This window comes from Papaver somniferum, unplaced genomic scaffold (genome assembly GCF_003573695.1).
Source record: "Papaver somniferum cultivar HN1 unplaced genomic scaffold, ASM357369v1 unplaced-scaffold_21, whole genome shotgun sequence".
Lineage (NCBI taxonomy): Eukaryota > Viridiplantae > Streptophyta > Magnoliopsida > Ranunculales > Papaveraceae > Papaver > Papaver somniferum.
In genome coordinates this window covers 5,085,249-5,098,525 of record NW_020631041.1, presented here as the reverse complement: position 1 = coordinate 5,098,525, position 13,277 = coordinate 5,085,249, and the positions used below count along the sequence as shown (strand labels likewise).

Below are 13,277 nucleotides of genomic sequence, written 5' to 3'. Positions count from 1 at the left end.
TTGTTTCTAACTCGTACATTTTGCGATTGTAGGTACATTGATGAATATTTTCATCCCCCGTCCACAACCTAACGGTGAACCCTCTCTAGGACTTGGAAAGGTTAGTTTCAGTGTAAGGTATTGTTAAATGACACTCTTAGGTTGACTGTTACTTTGTATTATAAAATTTTGACTGTTACTTTGTATTGCTAAATGACACTCTTCTCCTGTAGGCTTTCGTTGAGAACTACGACACTTCATGTATAAGCCAGTGCCTCTACGGTATCATCTACCACTATGTTTCTCATAATCGGTGTTAGGTTTACCAAGAAGAGAGTGTGCAGCAAAAATGGATCATTTCCATTTAGCAATGTAACCCAGACTACCATACTGGAACGTGTATGCTACTGTCATATTTGTAGGGAAGGCCAATATCTGTGTTTTACGATTTATATGATATTTTTAGTCATGTTCAAAGAATCTATCATTTTATTTTCTTTCGTTGCGCAACACACTTTCATACAAGGTGATTTGAAGTTAGCTAGGTAATGCAATTGGAGTGGTAAGTTAACTTGAATGAATGTAAATGTGCTACACTGGCATGTTAATGTGAATGTGAAATACTTTCGGCAATTCATGCAATTCGGTTTCAGCTATAATTTTTTTTTTCAAAATAGTTTTATGCACACAACTTCTAATAAGAGTTGTATTCCATATTTCAACTACACATACCAAAGGTTGTGAAAAATGTCTTTACGACATAACCAGGTGCTGTCCAGGATAGTTCGACAATTCATACAAGTGTTGTGCAAGTATTATTCATAATACTGGTAATTGTTGTTGTATATGTTTCTACGATATACTACTTATGTTGCCACGATTGTTCTACAATACAAGCAAGAGTTGTGTTAGGTTATCAAAAAAATCGAAAGAGAATCACAACATTGACAAACTATTGTCGAACCATGAATCACATCACCCTTTACAACACTTTTCATCCATTGTAGAAAAACTTGGACTTTCTACAATACCCCCGTTCCACAATGCATGAAATGGAGTTGTCGTAGGGGTACTGCAACTCTTATCTTCTTCGCCTGCATTTCTCTTTTGTTCTACTTTTCTCCTTAATTTCTCTTCGTAGTTATGAACGTCCTTTGTTACACAATTTCTGGCATCCTTCAAATCTCCCTTTATTTCGCCTATTCCGCTTGTCATTGGAAACTGTAGTGCTTGATGGTATGTCGATGCAACCCCTTTTATCCCGTGTATCCAGGGCTGGCCTATGAGGGCGTTATAGGGTGAATCTATATCTATCACACAGACCGTGACCTTTGTCTCTAACACGCCAGCAAAAATCTTCACAATCAGCTCCCTTTTAAGCTTTGACGAAATTCCATTGAACCCATATATGTTATATGTTGATGGCACGAGATATGAATATTTGTAACCCCATGGTTCTGAAGGTATGATAAAAAATAATATCGAAAGAACTCCCGGTATCCACCAAGATCCTGTCTATCGCCAGACCTTCCTTTTCTCAGCAGGGTCTTCTTCCCACCTGGAGTACTTTCCAAAATTCAAGGTTATCACCAAAGGATTCGTGTGCGAGGTTTCCCCTTCTTGCGCATCCTTCGTCGAGAATGTTATTTCTGTCTTCTTTCATTCCTCCAGTGGCTCCTTCGTCATGATACTGGATATGTTTCTTTCGAAGTACCTCTTATGGACTCTCTTGAGAACGTTATCGTAAAAATCCCGGAGACTTTTTGCCGCATGTATTATCGAATTACAATTCAACTTCTGTGCTCCTCGATCTATTTCGATTCAGTATATCGGTTGAGCGTCACGACGTGGAGGTGGTGGTGGCGGCGCATAATTTTCTAGGAAATGCGCAAGTTTCCCTTGGTCTATTAGGCGAAGTATGATTCGTCGAACATTCCGGAAATCACCTGTTTGATACCCATGGAAACGATGATACTTACAGATTTCATGACTACGGGACCCTGGTGGAGGTTCTTTTCCGAGATTTGGCGGTGGTGGTATTTCCTCTGTTAATACTATGGCCTCCCATACCTTCTCCACGGTTGTGGTTAGTCGAGGAAGCTTCAGGTCTTCAAAAGTTTGCGTATTCGGTATCCGCTCTCCAAATATGGGTCCCTGATGATTCCTTTGTTGATACCCCGCATTGTAACTTCGTGTCTCATAGTTTCTTCGTCTTGACTCCTCGTATCTCTGTTTATCGATCCATTCTTGGTCTCCGCTTGACACCGCTACAAGCTTTGACGGGACTGGAGCAGAGGGTTCCCCTTTTTCGTATTTCGGTTCATTCTCCACGGTATGCACTGGTCTCGATAATAGCCTTGAATTCCCCTCCTTCGTCGGGATCGGCGTCATTTCGCTGACCTGCCTCTGCTTTTCCTCCAATGCTATATATTCTTCCTGATATTCCCTCAACTCGTTCATTTCCAAAGAGTTCCGAATGATGAATATTTGAGTATACAACATGTTAGTCGATATCAGGGCGTTTACGAAGGCTAAGATAAAGTCATCTCATCAACTCTCCCTGCTAACTCGCTGCAAACTGTTCTCCACCTCGTAACTAATACTCGCAAGCTTTCTGTAAGTCTCCTTCTTAGGTTGAATAGAGTATCATCCCTGGACTCAGCAAATTGTTGCTTATGTAAGTGGTCAAGAATATCCTCTCCAATATTTGAATGATAAAATCGATCTTTCTGGTAGTCCGTCGAACCAAGCCAATGCCTCTCCTGCTAAGCTCGCAGGGAAATATCGAAAACCCAGCGCATCATTTCGCCCGCACTGCATCAGCGAAAGAGTATATTGTTTCAAGTGTTGCATAACATTTTCCGATCCACTGAATATGCTCGGGAGCGTCGGCATCACACATTTCTCTGGGATGTCCGCCTACATGATCTCATAGGTAAATGGAGACTTGTTGGCTTCTTCTATTGATTCCGCTAACGGCACCCTTCCACCTCTTCGCGAGTTTTTATCAACGTCCTCGTGTCTCTCAGTTCATTCAAGACTTCTTGACTCAGGTTTCCTCCATTCTCTTCGTGATGATAACCTCTCATTACGCAAAGCCTTCCTTCCCCGGGTCTTTGTCTTTGTTTGTCCTCTCGTATAAGATTCATCTGGCATCGCCTTTTGTCCTCCTTCCTTTGTTCTTCTTCGTATCTCCGCCTTTGGTCTTCCCATTGTGTTATTTACAATGCTCTTCGCTACCATCTCTGCGTCGTCTCCTTCTTTGCCCTCCTCCGTCGTCCTCGTGACCATATCTCCCCTGTCATAGTTCTTCCTCTCCTGAAGATATCGTGTTTCCTTCCGCGTCCATTGCCTCAGCCGTTGTATCCTCGCTAAGTTGATTATTTTGTTGCATCAACCTGGCATTGTGTCTCACCAACCGTGCATGTTGTTCTGTTAAGTCCAAGTCTAGTTTTCGTTCAAGGCGGAGCGTTTCTCTCAGCTGATCCAACGTCATATCTTCTTTACCGATATTCTCCTCCATTTTCTCACGAGTCATTTATTTCCCTGCAATGGTGTTCGTATCATAAGTGTGTACAGAACCCTCCCTGAAGCCATCTTCGTTGGTCTCCTCAATCTGCCGCTGGTTCACGTCTCTCCTTTCTCCTGCAACCGATGTTCCTCCTCGTTCCAATCTTCCTCTTCTTTTGGATTCCAACCGCTTGCTTCTCCTCGTTTCTATCATGTGTGCCGCCCGATCTGGTGTTCTAGACATCAACCTATCCCAATCTCAATATCAACTAAACTCTTACCCTAATACCTTAAAGGGGTAATATACCAAGACTTCTTACTCCCACAGCCCCATCTTCTCTATAACTCTTAGATGAGGATAAATCCCCAATCTAAGTTCCCTGTTTCTAGACGCCAAAATATAACTACTGGAAACCCAGTAGTACAAAGATCTAAGACATGATGAATACGAAGAACTGAGATTTTATTAATGATCCCCAAATGATGAATACAAGTTCGAATACAAGGAAACCCTAGTTACACACCCTCGGTACTAACTCTCCTCACCTCTGCTAAAAGATCCGTCCCCTTCTTCATTGCCCTAGAGTCTCTATTTATAGGCCAACCGACCCTAATGGTGTATAGCTCATTTATCTCGCCATGCTAGGACGAAGTTGCTTTATACTTCGCCCAGACTATTTTTCATAAAGTTCTTCCCCTTATTTCGCTACCTTCACATGGCCTTGCCGGGACACCTGTCTTCTTTCGTGCTCTCCAATGTTCTTACCTCGCGGCTTGTCTTTTCTTCCAAGTAATATTACCTTATCCTTTAGTGACTTCGCTCTTAATATCTTGGTGGTTACTCTAACTTGATTCATTGTGAAATGCCATCTCCCGTGTAAGTTTATGCTTCGCCGTTCGACCCTGACTTGATTTGACAAGTCACTGACAGGGATCTTTGACTGAGATTCTTCGTCCCTGTTTTGTACGACACGTGGCAATCCTATTTCGTGTACCTACACATCGAGTCATTTCCGATACAATGACCAACATCCTATCCCACGTATTCAACTTGGAAAGGTGATAATTATCTAGTATCTAATTTGATGACTTCTAGTTCTTGTAAAGGTCATTTATTCAAATGTAGCCGTATAAGCTTACACGAAATGCTAGTGTCTACTCACTGATTAAAATTCAAAACAAGAATCAAACCAAAAATCAACAATTGGGTGGATACCAAAATACGAACCTCCACGTGGACATATGGAAGACGCGGGAATCCAGCCAAAATATCTTGTACCGAGCCTCGAGAATCTTCGTCAGGGACTTGTCAAATCAAGTCAGAATCACCATTATTAGCTGAACAACGAAGTGAAAGTCCAGTACGAGATAACACCTCAAGACGAAGTAACTCGTTAGGAGAATATGAGCCACGAAGAAACAATGAAGTATCCCACAAGATACCAATCATGAAGTAACGATGGGCGAGATCAACTAGCTTGGACGAAAAAGTAACTCGCGGAATAAGTAAATCATCGGGCAAGAAAAGAGACAGCTGTCCCGACAAGCCCATGTGGAGATAACGAAAAAAGAGGAAAAACTTTATGAAAAATAGTCCGGACGAAGTAACCAACCCTAGAAAACAACACTGTGAGTATATATAGTTTTGAATAGTCCGATTTCGCGTCTAGTTATTACATCTCTATAATTCAATGATTTGACGGTTCAAAAATGCATGTTTATTTTGCACTTGTGTACACCCTATGATCCTCTCAAATATTATAAATACCAGGCCATCCCAAGAAGAAATTCACTCACCTTGAAATCTCATATGTTCTTCTATAGCTTACTCTATTATCACAAAATGAAGCCTTCAATATTTCTTCTTCTTATTCTAGCTTTGATCACCGTCTCACCCTCTTCATCATCACTACATTCACTCTCCAGTCCATCGCTCTCTAACTCATCATCCAATTCAGCACAGTTCAGCAATAATGAAAATGGGACAAATGCAGCTCCTGCTCCTACTGCAGGTTTCACAAATTTCAGTTTAGTTCTCCAATTTTCTAAATCGCTATGCAACTTTCCATCTTATAACAAAAAATGTGACAAAAAATGGAAAGAGGACTTGCCTAATATGTTTACAATACATGGCCTTTGGCCGAATTTTGGTAGAAACCCAAAGCCTGCTCCTCCTAGTCCACGCAAAGGTATCGAATTAGCCAAGGTATATATGTTCTTAAATTTTATAGGTTCTTCTTAAGTTTCAATTTTTTTATTATGCCAGTCTTTTACTCTTTAATTAGTCACCAAAAGTCTTTTCATGGTTTTTTTGTTTCCTTCTCCTGGTTTCTTTCTTTTAACTAAAAAGAATTTTTTTGCTTTCAAGAATTCTTGTCGATTTTAATTGATTCTTATGTTTATTATATATGCTTTTGAGAATTCTTTAGACGTACATTTAATTGCAAGGAGTTTAGTTTGATCAAGCTAGCTAGTTTTATCAGCTTTCGAATATTTCTTACAAGTTACAACACAAAGATTATATTTTAATTAATGTTCAGTGTTGTGAATGATGATAAATTATTTCGTTTTGCAGTTGCTGAATGAAAGAGTACTAGTCAATAAACTGTACAATGATTGGTTAGATGCTTATTTTGTCCCAAGTGGTAATGGTCCAAAGGAAGTTGACAGGAAGACCTCAGTGTGGAGATATTGGACCCATGAATGGGATAATCATGGTGTTTTCTCTCAACTTTCCACTGTAGACTACTTTCGCAACACGGACGTCCTCTTCGAGCAGTTATGGCCGATTTGATCAACAGGGATTAATTGTTCAAGGAATGATTAACGCCACCAAGGCTTCGGAGTTTCTAAGACAGTTACTTGGAGTAAAACCATGGTTGAAATGCCTATTTAACAGTAGAGGTGACGAACTGCTGTTTGAGATACAAGTTACCATCCGAAAAGGAGATCTCCAAAGGCTTCCTCATTCTCAGTCTCCGCTGAAAGGTCATAATTGCTCCACTGATGTCGTTGGTCTCAAGATTTAGGGCTTTTTATGACAGGAATTTTTTTTTTGTAGTATGTGGGTCTTGTTGGAGGTTTACTGATGGGCAGTATTAAGTAACTAGGTTTGAGATAGGAATAAAGAAGCACACCGACTTGGCTAAAGAATTTGGTGATTTTTTAGATCGAGTTTGTAGTCTTCTAGCTGTCTTTACCTTTCTGTGAGATTCATGTTTCCTAAGTTTAGTGTCAGAATTTTGATTGATCTCTAACACAACCAATATCAGCTTCCCAAGTACACATCCAACCAAAACCACACTTGGTATATCCAAGAAGAAAACTCTTCATCGTAACTGAAAAAACAGTAAACAAAAAAAAAGTTTGTTGACAGCCACAGTTAGCATCTAAGATTGATCACTTGTTGCCATTAAAGACAAGCAACCTCTGCAAATGGGATTATTTTCATTTTCCCCAATCTCCATCATATTGTTGTGGACGAATTAATTCATTGATGGCCCTGTCTTGACCCAATTCTTAGCTCGAAGATCCAGTGTATCGCGTGTTTCCATTTGGGGATGTGTTGCCAGCATGTCTGTCAGACCATCCAAGTTAACATCATTCATAATACATGAACTGCTGGAGAACTCATCCAACTGCTTACCAACTGTGTACAGCTTAAGAATGAAACAAAAAACCGTCAGAACACCTCTTCTCTGCTTTGAGAGCTCAAAAATGAATCTTATATCTCCAAGATTTCTCCTTCTGTCTTTGTATGCCGTACTTCCAAATCTTGGTTAGAAGCACCAGTCATAACCTGCTGCCTGGTCTTTCCCGCCTGTTGATTTATTAGTTGCCTGTCAATTATCCAAAAGCATACAAAGGACAAACTGCTCGCTCCGTCACAGCTTTGATGAACATCAGAGACATAATGCCTTGTAAGATGGACGAGGTGTGATCACCGAATCAATAAGCTTGGTTCTCAGAATACAGAATTTCTCCGCACCCAGCTTGTTCGATATAATTCTAACTTTCTCAAAACGTTCTTTATATGGCAGATTTCCCTTCCTCGTGGACATCCACGGAACCCCAGCCTTCATGAGACCAGGAGGAGGAGGAGGCCCGAGATGTACCTATGAGAAAAGAGATGATGAATTGCCACTTGCCACTCTATAAGAGAAAATGAGGGATCTATAAGTCGATATTAAATGCACAGACATGCCTTCCATCTTTTCAATTCTCCCTTTAATATAAACATCAATATGTACCCAAACTGTAAAAATAGAACACGAAAACACAGCTCTGCATCCAAAAATCGTAACAAAATTTCCTTTTCCAATATATTTAACAGTGCTTTTCACTAATTAACTCGTTTTATGAAGGGGACACCTCTTAAGAACTCCCAGTAGCTTAATGTATTCGTGATGGTGACCTACAGTGGAACCGCACAACAAAACTCCTGGCATGCAGACTAATGGTACTCACTAATACTACATCTTTTATTCATACAAGGGTCGAGAATTACTGAGCTCTAAAAAACAGGTATGGAATACTGGGGTCTAAAAGCAGATATCACTAAAACTAAACCATTAGTCATTATTATCACTCTATCCTCTGGACCCTAGAAGAAAGATAAAACAAATCAAAACAAACAGAAAACAAAGTATGAAAAGAATCAGATAAAGAATCAGATAAAATTAGGGGTGTTTTAGTGGGGTGTTCTCCGTCCAAAACTAACTTCAACCTCATCTGAAGCGTGTCTAATCAGTGGCAACGCCAAAATCGAATGTAAGAGGGGCGGGGGGGGGGGGAGTTTTAGATTTTAATCAATTCAACTGCATCAGATCACATATCGCATATTCAAATGCAGGCTAATAGCGTAATCGTAAAGCAGAACTACAACAATGTCTAACAGAATTGTGTAGAAGAATGTTAAAAGTCATAAGTGTACACCATACCACGAGCACTTAGTTATGTTAGTAGACATTCTACAAAATCACCAGAGCACAAAATTTGTTCACCATAATGAAAAAGACGAATATTAAATAAAAAACTCACATGTAGATAGGTAGCTCTGGAACAAATCCCCTGTTGCCGCTAATGAAAAAAGGAACTCCAAGCCGCCATTATTAAATCCAGCAACATCTATTTTCCGAATTAACATCGTATCAGAAATGGTGGAAACTTTGTCAACTCATCGAGCCGTATCATTCTGCAACAGGATTCTCGTATTTGTGGTAGTACTTGCACCTACAGAGGCGTGCAAGAACCTCAGCCGCCGAACAACGGAGTTGTCTTATCTTTCACCTTATGTCCTGGATGGGCCCAATTGTTTTCCTGGAGATCCAGAACACCAGGGATCATGTACGTTAGCCGTGTTTCCTGTGGGGTGTGAGTATTAAGCATCTCTTCCAGACAACAGAAGTAAGTAACTAAGTATCATTCACAACATGAGACTCATATTAGAACTCATCTCAACTGCTTACCAATTGTATTTTGTAATAAACATACAGTTCCACCTAATGCTTAAGCATGAAACACACAATACTCAAAAATACTCTTTTCTGCTTCCAAAGCTCACAAAACAAACCTTATATTTCCAAGATTTCGTCTTCTCTCTTTATATCTACATTAATCTTGATTAGATGCACCAGTCATACTGCTGACATCATATTTTGACCTTCAAAGGCTTCTTCTCAATATTTCACAAGGACACGCATAGACACGACTTCTTTCCCTCCTGGCTCGTAAATGGAAGTACCGACACAACCTGCTGTAAGAGGTATTCCTGAACAAAATAAGTTGGCTTCTCAGAAGTTTGTATTTCTCCACCTTCACCTTGTTCGAGAAACATACTTTGTACGACAGACTTTCCTTCCCCATGGTAGATATCCACAGGACCCCAGCGTTCATGAGAGAAGAAGGTGGAGGAACAGGACCAACTCCTTCCTGTAAGAAAAAAGGTAAGTTCCACTCTGTCTACAATAGGGACTACTTACCTCGAGCAACCTTTTTGATGTCAAAGAAGAAGATCCAAAAGAAATCTTTTTCAACAGGCAGTCTTGAAGCTAGCTTTCGATCTTCTCCTCTGAAACTTTCCAACCATCCCTGCAACCAGGTTTCAACGGAAGCTCGGTATTCCTAGGTGAAATTACCAAGGCAACATTCCGGAAACAGTAAAGATTTACAATTGCATTGAAAATCATATCTAATTTGGAAATACGCAGGTTAAAAAGACAAACACCAGGATCTCACTGTACAAATAAATGACCGCAATCAAATAAGACGAATCAACAAACTGTAGTTTAGAGGTACCAAGTATGTTAAAAGCCCCAAGAATTCCATAATACTTGAAAATATATGTTGTAGGACATTATATGGAAATCATTCACTTGGATAAATAGTAAAATAATAAATATTAAGCAGCTACTCTGGAGCAGGATGACAAACCCAACCATGTATGCATGCCAAAGTTGTGAATGGTGTCGAAACCGATTTCATTTCTAGTAACTGCTTCTGCTGATGCTGGGCACTGCACTATCGATTGAGACTAAGCTCTCCTTGTAAACATCGGCTCTAAACACATCACCCAGACCTTCCAAAGGGGCGTCAATAATTTCAATATCCTTTATTTCCTCTGTAAGAAAGTTGATAAACAGCAGACCACCTCCAATATCACATAGAATGATAGAAAACCAAACACTCCATTTTTCGTAAGGGCCTTAGTACCATAGCCACTGTAAGGATGATTTATAGTGAACGTAAGTAGTTTGCTCCATGAGTACTCGTTATTATCCGCATTTGTAGCACCATTACTGTAATCACAATCATTCAAAGCACACATTTCACATACATCACTAGAATGTTCAACTTTAATGCACACAATCTTTCCCTGGTCACCTCCTATGACATCTAAAACAAAGTTTTCGCATGGACCAGGTATCATCCTGAAACTTTCTCTGCTGAAATTGAAGGAGAGAAGCACTGCCTCTGGATCACCATACCAATATGGGACAGAATCAGTAATCCTAGTCCTTTGTTTTCTGATAAAATTATTTCCTACGAAATAATAACTACCATTATGATATCGACCTTGATTTTGAGTATTGGCTTTATAAGAGTGACCATACAAATTGGCATCCATACACCATCTCCAAGAATCTGACCGTAAGCTATATATTAATCTGAATCCTGTTTGGTGGTGTGATGTCAAATTCATTGTTGATTTCAAAAAAAGTGATTTGTAAGACCTTGTAATTATGCGTTTCGCAGTCGAAGCCAAACAAAACAAACTCTGACTTTAGTACTCCAAATTCATCTAGGAGGGGTAATGATTTAGGTAGACATCTAAATTTCTTAGTTGCAGGGTTCCAAAGGATAATATCCCTAAGATGAGGATCATGTATACAAATGATGCCATGACAAGAACCCACAATATTTGCTTGAGGAGGGTAACTAGCATACATTTCATACTCATCCTCGTCACTTAAATGCGGTGAGATACCCAAATTTTTGTAACTCCATTGCTCATAATCTTCTTGGCTGTCACCACTACCACGATTCGAAGATAACACGAAAAAATACGGTTTGTAATCCCAACTATTAATATGTTTAGGACGATATTGAAAGATGAAATTAACCAACTTACTTGTGGAGCTTTCGAAAGTGGCGTGTCAATGGATGAAATCTGAGCTTTGAATAATCGATCGCCATAACTTGCAGACAGCCTTGAATCGTAAAAGGGAAATTACAGGTAGCCATAATAGAATTTCAATCAACAAATCTTCAGTTAGAGAATTAAAATGAAGAGCTTCCTCACAAATTCCATCCATTGACTGATAGATGAAAAAAATCCCAAAATTCAACAGATGATGTTTCTAAACTTAGGGTTTTTATGAATTTTATCTCTGATTTGATTTCGTAATAAAAGGGAGACACACTACAGCGTTTATTACAACAAAAATCCCACATTTGTAAATAAGTTTTAGGGTGCGTTTGGCTCTGTTGCGTTGGCATTTTATTCTCCTTCTTAATCACTAACATTTGGATCTGACTCGCGACTGTAATCTGACCCGATAGTGGTCAGGGGTTTATTCTTATTTTCGTGACGTCTGAGTCGTGATCTGGGTTGAAACTATTTTAAAAAAAAAATTATTTGAGTAACTGAGTTAGGTTTCATTTTGAACTTCATTTTAGACTTGGCTCTCTGGGTGCATATCTTATTGTAATTATTTTGTGTACCCCTGTGTTAATGGTGGTTTATAGCTTAGGGTTAAAATCGTAAAACCTTGCATTTGATGTGACGTCACTCTGCTAGAAAACGGTGCCGTGAGTGTTAACCTCTCCACCGACATATTTATTGAGCCATTCAATATATTTACATAAAATTTATCCAGACTGGCGAATGTAGCAACCATCTCAGTTGTTCTGTAAATTTTGGCGCCTCGCCTATATTCACTTAATATAAGTTCCTTTGAATGACTTCTATGCTATGTTCTCCGTCTGAACTCTTAATGTTGATATGACATGACGATTTGTGTTCACTCGCAGCAGAGTAGCATGAATCTCCAAGTATCAAGGATAAGGTCTTTGCATAAGGTATTCAAATCAGAAAAGTATGCCGCTCTCTGACAATGAACTTAAAAGAACTCTGTGTCAACACATAGAATTCCATCAATTGTCCTTACTAACTTGCAGAAGTTAGGGTTTCGCACCTCGCGCAGTATACCAGACCTTGCTTGTTGATGGGTTTTCAAATGATGTTGTAGTTGTGGTAAAAACTGGGTTCTTTTCAGACTTGTGAAGAAAACAATTTTTCTAGATTTAAATTAAACATGCAAATAAATAAAATAGTTCAAACCTTTAGAGAAAAAAACACCAAGACTTGGATTCCACCATTGATCCATTATTTGATAAATTCTAATAATTAATATTCATGCAATTTTTCTTTTAGAGTGATTCTAATATTATGCCTTTTGTAGATTTTTGAAGTAATAAATGTAAACACCAAGCATGAAACATCAAGAGTCTTAAACTAAGCATGCTCCATCAAAATGAATCACAATTATTCAATAAAAATCAATTTTCCAATAAAAATTCCATGCAAATAATCATGTAATAATATTGCAAATAAATAATAAAGTTAGAATTATACCATAAATAAGGACCAATGGCTTCCTCCGTTGCCTTGGCTAAGGGGTTTAGCTCCTCATCCCAAAAACACACTCACAAGATAAATTCATGGCTAAATTAGGTGTTTTTATTGATGATTATATGATGAAATAGGAATTAGCAACGTTGTAAAAGTGTTACAGCGTCACTGTTACAAAATGGTAAGTGTTTTTGAGACTGTTATAAACGATAAGCCTTAACTGCTGGATAAGAACGACACTCGTTTCTGGTTTTAAGACTGATGAAGAACGACTGCCTTAGCAGGTCTGTTCTTCCTCTTCTTCTTCCTCCTCGAACAGCAGCAGCAACAGCAACAATAACTCTCTGTAATCGCTTCTCCTCGGCTCTCCTGGACTCTAAACTCTCTCCTAAGGGTTTCTAAACTTTTCTTTGATGTAAACCAACACTTATATAGCCCAACAGATCCATAAATCTCGACTAAATATGCGATTATTCTTTTTCTTCTTCTCATGTAGTTGAAACGATAATCGCTTCTGTTGAGCTTTTTCACGTGCTGTTGGCTATAAAATAGCTACCAAACTCTTCCATAATCTTGAATAGGACCATGTACATGTTAATCCAGCGTCAAAGTCCTCCAGAAATCTCTCAAAAATATTCTAAAAACCCAACAGAGA

General features: G+C 39.1%; 1 long non-coding RNA gene across 4 annotated transcripts; it reads right to left on the bottom strand.

The window, feature by feature from the left end:
• Nucleotides 1-6,799: 6,799 nt before the first annotated feature.
• On the bottom strand, nucleotides 6,800-11,447 carry LOC113340077. Of its 4 annotated transcripts, none has more exons than XR_003355301.1 (3): nucleotides 8,958-11,447; nucleotides 8,530-8,853; nucleotides 6,800-7,604 (listed from the first exon to the last, which is right to left on the bottom strand). It is a non-coding gene; the product is annotated as an uncharacterized LOC113340077 (long non-coding RNA). The 4 variants fall into 4 exon arrangements; XR_003355302.1 differs by having other exon boundaries at nucleotides 6,800-7,641; nucleotides 9,062-11,447; XR_003355299.1 differs by having other exon boundaries at nucleotides 9,062-11,447.
• Nucleotides 11,448-13,277: the final 1,830 nt, after the last annotated feature.